This window comes from Lycium barbarum, chromosome 3, assembly GCF_019175385.1.
Source record: "Lycium barbarum isolate Lr01 chromosome 3, ASM1917538v2, whole genome shotgun sequence".
NCBI lineage: Eukaryota > Viridiplantae > Streptophyta > Magnoliopsida > Solanales > Solanaceae > Lycium > Lycium barbarum.
Window position 1 is genome coordinate 14,833,529 of NC_083339.1, and position 8,467 is coordinate 14,841,995.

Sequence of the window (8,467 nt, forward strand, 5' to 3'; positions counted from 1 at the left end):
TGTGGGTTCCAACCCATTTCAAACTAAAAAAATAAAAATAAAGAGACAAAGCAAAGACTTACAGGTGACTAAGGGATTCGAACCCTTGACAAAAAGAAGCAAAGTTTTAAGAGTTCTTTATTGTTATTGGACTAACAACATACTTTATTAATGGGTTCCCAAATAGTATTTTTTTTATATATTTGCTGAATTTTTCAATACAAATACATGATCCGCACAAATACATAGGGGTTCCCGAGAACCCCCATATAATTAGCTAAATCCGCCCCTGCCCGGGCCTCATGAAACTAGTAAAAGATATTGTATCATGTGAAACATGTTACACAATGGAGGACAATGTCACGAGCAGAGTAGATTACAAGTGAAGGTAATATACAACATTTCTTATGCTGTTGGTTTTAGAATAGCAAGGCTCACTAGTAAGTAGTAACAATGGATTAAAATGCGCTTGTGCTGTACTTGAACACATTTTCTACGGAAAGGGTCAGATTTACCCCTTTATTTTACTTTATTGTTCACATTTATCCTCCGTTACATGACCAAAATTATCCCTCCCATAATGGATATGAACACCTCTTATACATTATTATACGCTCTATACATCATTATACACTTTTATACAAGATTGATACACTGTCTACTCCAGATGTATATTATTGTATAATATTGTATATTATAAAAAAAATGGCTATGCGAGATGTAATATAAAAATATGACTATACGGATATAATTTTGTATGTTAGATTGTGTATTATTGAAATTTCCCCATAAATAAAAGCGCCGTTATGGGAAGGAACAAAGGCCTTACATCCTCCGTCATACTCCTTCAAAAAACACAAAAAGCCAAAAGGATTAATATGGCGTTATACTGTGCAATTCACAGAGCCTGTAAATCCACAATTCCTCTTGCATGCTCCGTCACATCATCCTATTTCTCCACCGCCGTAAAATACGGCAATTGTGGCAGTGTTTCTAGAAGCTTCTCAATTCCACCACCGCAGTCAAGAAGAAGAGAAAACAAAGCTCCTTTGATGATATTCTCCTCCAATTCGTCGATTCCAAAATCAAATTTGCCCTACATTCGGATTTCCACCGATGCGTAAGTAAGTTCCTGTTATTTGAATTGCTGCTAGCAAGTATCAAATGAGCTTCTCTTTTGGGATTACTCTGACTCATGCTTAGCCTGTGTAGTGTTTGGAGTAGAGAAAATAACTAAAATGGTCCCTTATGTTTTGAGACTAAGTTCAAAATAGTCCCTTAGTATGCATTGAACAATTTGTGTTTGTTGGATTTGACGAAAACCGATCAAACCATAAACACCAAAAAAGTCTCTATCAAATCCTATGTAACACAAAAAACAACACTAGACACTAAAAATAGCAAAAATCACACTTCAAAAGCTGCCCTAGACTCTAGAAAATAAAGAAAAAATAATAAAATTACACTAAATTTGAGTTCCCGGTAATTTCCATTTGATTCATAGTTCCCGCCAAATCTAAAATATAAAATTAATAAATATTTGACGGGACTAAAAGTGTCAACATTTTCACAAACCAAAACTGTTGAGTACATATTAAATCCACCCTCAAAAATAAGGAACCACAATTCATAATTTATTTTCATTTCTTAAAATAAAAGCGCCGTAACGGGAAACAAAGCCCCCCTCCCCTGCTCTCTCTGCTTCAAAAACCCAAAAGGCTAAAAAGATTGATATGGCGCTATACTCAGCCATTCGCAGAGCCTCTTATAAGTCCACAATTCCTCTTTCACTTCGCTCCATCGCTACTGCCACGTCATCCTATTCCTCCCCCGCCGTAAAAAGTGGCAATTGCGGCAGCGTTTCTAGAAGCGTATTACTACTCCACCAGCGCAGTCAAGAAGAAGAAGAGAAAACAACAGAGCTCCTTTGATGATATTCTTCTCCAAATCATCCATTCAGAAATCAAATTTGCACTACAATCTGATTTCCATGAATGTGTAAGTTCCTCTTATTTGAATGCTTAGATTAAATATCAATATGAGTTCTGACTTTTGCTTAGCCTCTAGTTTTTACAATACAAGTATGCTTCATGTTTGGTTTGAACTTAGGGAAACTTACACATTTGTCCCGGCGGTCAAATTATATCACATAAATTGGGACGGGACGGAGGTAGTACAAAAAATACACTATTTTAGATAAAATATACTCCTTCCGCACTATTTAAGTTACTTTTCTTTTTGGTCTGTTTTTAAAAGAGTGTCTATTTCTATATTTAGTAAGTTGACAATACAAATTATCCTGCATGACAAGTTTATAATCACGAGATTCAAAGGACAGTAGATGTAAGATAAGTTTGTGTCACAGTTAAAGCTCTAATGGCAGTAGTGATAACGCTGAACCGTACAAATTAAGCTAGACTACAAATTAGTACTCCCTGCGTTCCAGTTTACTTGTGGCATCATTTTCTTTTTAGTTCATTTTAAAAAGAAAATGGAAGTTTTCTAAATTTGAAAAAATAATTTAACTTAAAATTCTCATGTGATCCTTAATAATAAGCTTTTATAGCCATACAAATGTTATGACATGTTTAAGACGACAAGTTTCAAAAGTCTTATAGCCACACAAATGTTATGTCATGTTTAAAACCACAAATTTTAAAAGTATTCCATGTTTTCTTATACCATACTCAATCAAATGAAATGGACTAGGTATGATATGAGCGGCTATTTAAACATGATAGAGTTATTAGTTTAGTGCTTATTTGTACTAAAACTAATTCCTCTATCATGTTTAAGTAGCTGCTCATATCAAACCGAGTACCCCCTCCGTTTTAATTTATGTGGCACAATGTGGTATGAGAAAAAATGAAATACTTTTGAAATTTGTGATTTTAAAACATGACATAACATTTATGTGACTATAAGTCTTTTGAAGCTGGTGGTCTTCAACATGCCATAACATTTGTATGACTATACAAAGTTGTTTGGTTGGTGGGATAAGGGATTAATCTTGGGATAAAATTCCTGGATTATTTATCCGCATTTGACTATGAGTATTAATTAGTCCTGGGAACCATTTTGTACTAAAATGGCGTGATAAGCTAATCTTATGGTAGTCTATCCCATCCCAGTAATCAAACGAGCCCTAAAAGCTTGTTATTAAGGATTTCATGGGAAGTTTAAGCTAAATTGTTTTTTCAAATTTAGAATTCTTCCATTCTTTTTTAAACGAACTAAAAAAATGATGCCACAAGTAAACTGAAAAGCAGGGAGTACTAATTTGTATAATATGTTTTGAACTTGTTACTCCCTCCTTTTCAATTTGTTTGTCTGGTTGACTTGACACGGAGTTTAAGAAAGTAAAGAAGACTTTTGGATCTTGTGGTCCTAAACTAAAGATATGTAAAATGTACCAAAATGCTTTTTAATCTTGTGGTCTTAAACATGCCACGTGGAAAGTTGGAATTAAAGAGTTGCCAAAAAAGGAAAGAGGCATTCTTTTTTAAGCGGGCTAAAAAGAAAAGTAACACAAACAAATTGAAGCAAAAGGGAGTAATATTTTTCTTCTTTATAAGACGGAGAAATGCTTTCCAGTGTTTGGTTAGTGAGTGGAAAAGTTTTATTTTTAAAAACCATTTATTGAAAAGATTATTAATAAAGTTAGCCGACGTAATATGTCCTTTGAGGAAATTTTTTATTATTAAATATTTATAATAATGTCTTAAGTGTAGATTGGGTTAGTAATATTAAGACAAAAGTTGAGATAGTTCTGAAAGAAAATGACTTCTACCCATAAATGAGGGGAGTCATTTTCCTCGCTTTTCTTGAAAATAAATTTGAGAACCAAACACCAAAAACTGAGTTATTCTCTGAAAGACATTCCCCAAAAATAATTTCTGTCGTACCAAACACAAAAAATGACTATGTCCATCAAGCTTATAATTTTTGCAGCGTTATGTACACCCTACTTTTATTTGAGCACCAGCATTGTTACCACCATTTTAACATCTCCAAAGACATGCATAGAATATCTAGAAATATGAATTTGTTCTGACCTTCTTAAAGTTCTTACTGATTTTTCAATGAAATGTTTTGGAAATTTATGGAGATTGTTAAATGACATGTAAATGTAATTTTGATAAACTCATCCAAATGCTATCAATGCCACAACTATCTTTAGACTGATGCTGATCAATGATTTCTTGATGTTTAAACTTGTAATGATTTTTATCTCTAGTAGAGGGTTACTAAGAGGTTTCCATATGTATCCTTGCCATATGTAATACTGTTGGAATTATGCTTATCTAATTTAAGGGGCTAAGGGGTCAGTCCATGAAACTGGGATGGGAGCATAAGCTATTTGATTTTCAGGCAATTTTTTTTTATAACAAGGGAACCCGCAGCCGCTACCCTTCGGGTGCGCACAGGGTAAACCCCGCTCCTGTGCAATAGCCCGCAAACCACACCGAAGAGATAACCCGCACTAGGCAAGCCCCATGTGGCGAAATCGACCTAGAAGGCAAATCCCCTGCTGTTGTAGGCAGTGGGTTTCGAACCTGAGACCTCCATTATGAAAGCCCCATGCTCAACCAACTGAGCCACCCTTGCGGATTTTCTGATATTCAAATTATAAGGGATTTCCTGTTAACGGATAGCTATTATATATTCTTGAAAAAAGATTAACTGCCAAAGTTGAAGGTCTAAAGGTTCGCGAAGACCATAAATATGGTATCAAATTCAGTGACTAGTTTTAGTTGTTTCAGATTAACCTGTTTGATGCAAAATATACAATACGGGAGATAAGCTTTGCATATGTTTCACCCATCTGTGGTCTATATACCAGTTTCTTAGAATGTAGTTATACACAGGGGCGGAGCTATATCTAGACGAGGCTTCAACTGAATCCTCTTTGTCAAAAATTATACTGCATTAATTGGGGGAAAATGAACATTTTTTGTTATATATAAATTGTTGAATCCCCTTGACATAGGAGAAGATTCCAGTGTAGCAGTAAAGTGCGTTAAAAAATTGCTTTAGGTCATAAGTTCATATCCCGAGTGTAACAGTTTAGCACTTTTTAAATCCCCTTAAATTCCTATCTCCGCCACTGGTTACACGGACCACCAAACTTAGTTGTTTTAGCTATTTATTTATAATTGAGAAATCTCCGATGGCCACACGGGTTTGAAATTCGGTGGATAATGGACATGTGCCTCCCACCCTTATACATGTCCCTCCCACCCTTATACTTAATTATCAGTATTTTTGTCGATTTTCACAAATATCCACTGTTAAGGCTGCTGATTGAAATGTAATAATGTCTGCAAAGTGATTGAAAAATAACCACAACTTAATAAAGCAGCAAACAACCTGCTTCTTTTTCTTCTTCTCCGCTTCTATTATCTCTTTTCGTGTGTAACTACTCTCCCTTCTCATTGACAAGCTATGTTCATCATCAGAGACTACTTTTTGGCCATAAGATGAATTATGCTCCAATGTTTTTTTTTTTTGATGAAATAATTGTTGAATTATGCTCCAATTTATCCTTAGAAGTTGTAAGTTGCTCCGCGTTCTCGCAATTAAACTTGGCAACTTCAGGTTCTTTGGTAACATATGAGTTTATTTGATGTAGAAGATGAGCTTCATCGGTTCTTCTGATCAACCTACATTCACTGATCCTTTTGGACATACTCCAACGACTTACCTAAATTTGTGAAAGGCACAAATACATCTAAAATTTTCAAACTTTTGGAACATATTTCAGATTTTGCTTGTTGAACGTCAATATTTAACTAATGTATTTGTTATTACCATTAGTTAGTTTGACAAGTTAGAAACCAAACAAGAGAGATACAAATCGCAATCTTAAAGAATTGAGAGGAGGTATCCTCTTTTGACTAACAATCTATCAGAGTAAATCGAATGTATACTCCTGAATATAACTAGTTATTCCAGGATACGGTCTTGGAGTTTAACTTGTATAAGCTCGAATTCTAGGACACGTTCATTGAGTTTGACTTGTATAAGTTCAAATTTCAGGGCATGGTCCTGATGTTTCATTGTAGCAACTTGACTTGTGTAAGTTCGAACTCTGGGACATGGTCATGGAGTTTTATTTGCAGCACTTCGAACTGTAGGAAAATTTCTGGAATTCGTGTTGCCATTTTTATTATTTGCCGCATTTTAAGCTCTGGCGATATTTCAACTACTTTGCAAATAGCTGACTGTGTTTCAGTTAACAATCCTAAAAGTGGCTACCTGGTATCTTTTTTACCTTTTTGTCTTTTGGAAGGGCTCAAACCCATGACCTGTGCTATGTTGCTCGGACCCTTCACTTTTGCTGCCGTACCCGTGTCCGACACGACACGACACCGACACCGACACCGGATTCGTGTCGGATCTGGTCAAACGACATTGGATACTTTGACCAAATCCATGAACCAATTTGAGAAAAAATTTGAGGCTAAATTGAAAGAAACAGAGAGCTCTTGAAGAGTGGACACTTATTGTATCTAGAAGAGTTTTAAGTTAATTAAAAATTAAAATTTAATTATAAATGAAACATAACTACAAAAAATTATTTTTGTTTTTTATTTCTAGGCATAGATTTAGTTATTTTTCTTATAATTTTGAATTATTTTAGCCGAATCCCCGCACCCGTATCGGCACCAAGATCCGTACCCCCGAATCTTAAAATTTAGATTATGCCGAATCCGACCTCTAGATCCGTACCCGTATCCGACACTCGACACCGAGTCTGAGCAACATAGCCTGTGCCTAACTCAAACCTCACAAGCTGCGATCTCACCATTAAAACAAAGTCCCGTGGGCCGTTTAGCCGCTTCTTATAAGTTTAAATTATTGCAAATGCGCATATCAATCCACAATTTGTCTGTAATAATACTGGAATGGAGTGTTATCAAACACACTTACCACTTATTTGCACCAGTCAGTTGAAATTTCCCCTTTATGTAGGTTGTGGACATCCCAGATGACTTTCCTTTTAAGGTTCAAGATATAGCAGGAAAAAGAGTTATTGTTCTTACGAGAGATTACGGAGAAGAGACCATAAATATCGTAGTGGACATGCCTGATGCCAGATGTGAAAATGCTGAAGATGATTCTGTTAACAGTGAGGAAGAGAGTGAGCCACAACCTTGTGTTCCGTTGTCTGTCATCGTGTCAAAAGAAAATGGCTCGTCGCTAGAGTTTGATGTGAGAGCTTTTCCAAATAAAATTTCAATTTGTGGCATATCCATCAAGGAGCCAAAAAGTTCAAGCAATCAGCTAGACTATAGAGGGCCTGCTTTCTCGTAAGTACTTATCTATTGTATGATGGAGTTGGTTTGGAGCCACTTTTTTATACTGATTACCCAAGTTGTGTTGTCTTCTTTTCAGACTTCTAAATGAAAGTCTACAAAAGTCTTTCTATGAATATCTTGAAGTGAGAGGGCTGACGGCCAGCACTGCTAACTTTTTGCTGGAGTATGTAATTAGCAAAGACGCCAAGGAGTACATCCGGTGGCTTAAAAATATCAAGAATTTTGTCGAGAACTAGTGTCCCTTTTTCATGAATATGTAGAACCCGGTGAGCCTAACTGCTATTGTTTCAAGTTATTAATAGCAATGATTTGTGATGTATGCTCAATGTTTTGCTAAATATGTCTTACTATCAGTTATCTTTTTGCTTCTGAGAAGGTCTCTAGTTGAAGGTATTCTTTCTGAAGAAACATTTGGCTAATGCCAGACGATAGACGACGATGGATGGAACGTCAAAGTTGGTAAGAAATAGCAATAGTTATAGTCACAGCAAACTTCTTTGCAGTAGTGCTGGCTATAATAATAGCATCAGTGGAGGCAATCTTTGTACAGATTAGAGTTTTTTTTCTTTTTTTGACTTTGTTCAATGGATTAGATCTCTTCTCAGGCAATTCATGTACCCTTTAGACGAAAGATGAAAATAATAATGCTATCGCAGAAAATTGTAGCAACTTTATTAAGCTGCAGCATACAGGTATCAACTTAAGATACAAAATCAGACACACATGAGAGAGAGAGTTGCGGACCGCCTTTCTCTTGGTGGACAGACTATTTGTGAAACTTATTGATTTTCCTGGTGGGGAACTTGACTTTGCATAGTCAATAATGACATTAAGGTGCTGTCTCCAGAACTTGAGCACGATTCCAGGGCTACATCCAAAATAACAAAAACTCGTTTCTATAAATAAAAAAGGAATAAGTAAAGCTGCTTGACATTGCAGTTTTAGCCATTCTAAATTTACCTGGAAACGGTTAGGTCTCATTTGGTTTTCGTAAAAGAAAATATTCGTTGTAAAAGCTCTACATTATTGGTTGTGTTTCTCAAACTTACAGCTCTGAGGTGATTTTAGCGTATGATGATTGCCGCCCTCTGGGCGGTGTTACCTGTTTAATTAGTCATCTCTTGCTTATTATCTCATGTAATTCTGATAATGTTCGTTTATTGATT

At 35.7% G+C, this 8,467-nt stretch overlaps 1 pseudogene; it reads left to right on the forward strand.

The window, feature by feature from the left end:
• Positions 1-1,578: 1,578 nt before the first annotated feature.
• LOC132630481 (uncharacterized protein At2g39795, mitochondrial-like) lies at positions 1,579-8,014 on the forward strand (annotated as a pseudogene).
• The last annotated feature ends 453 nt before the right edge of the window (positions 8,015-8,467 follow it).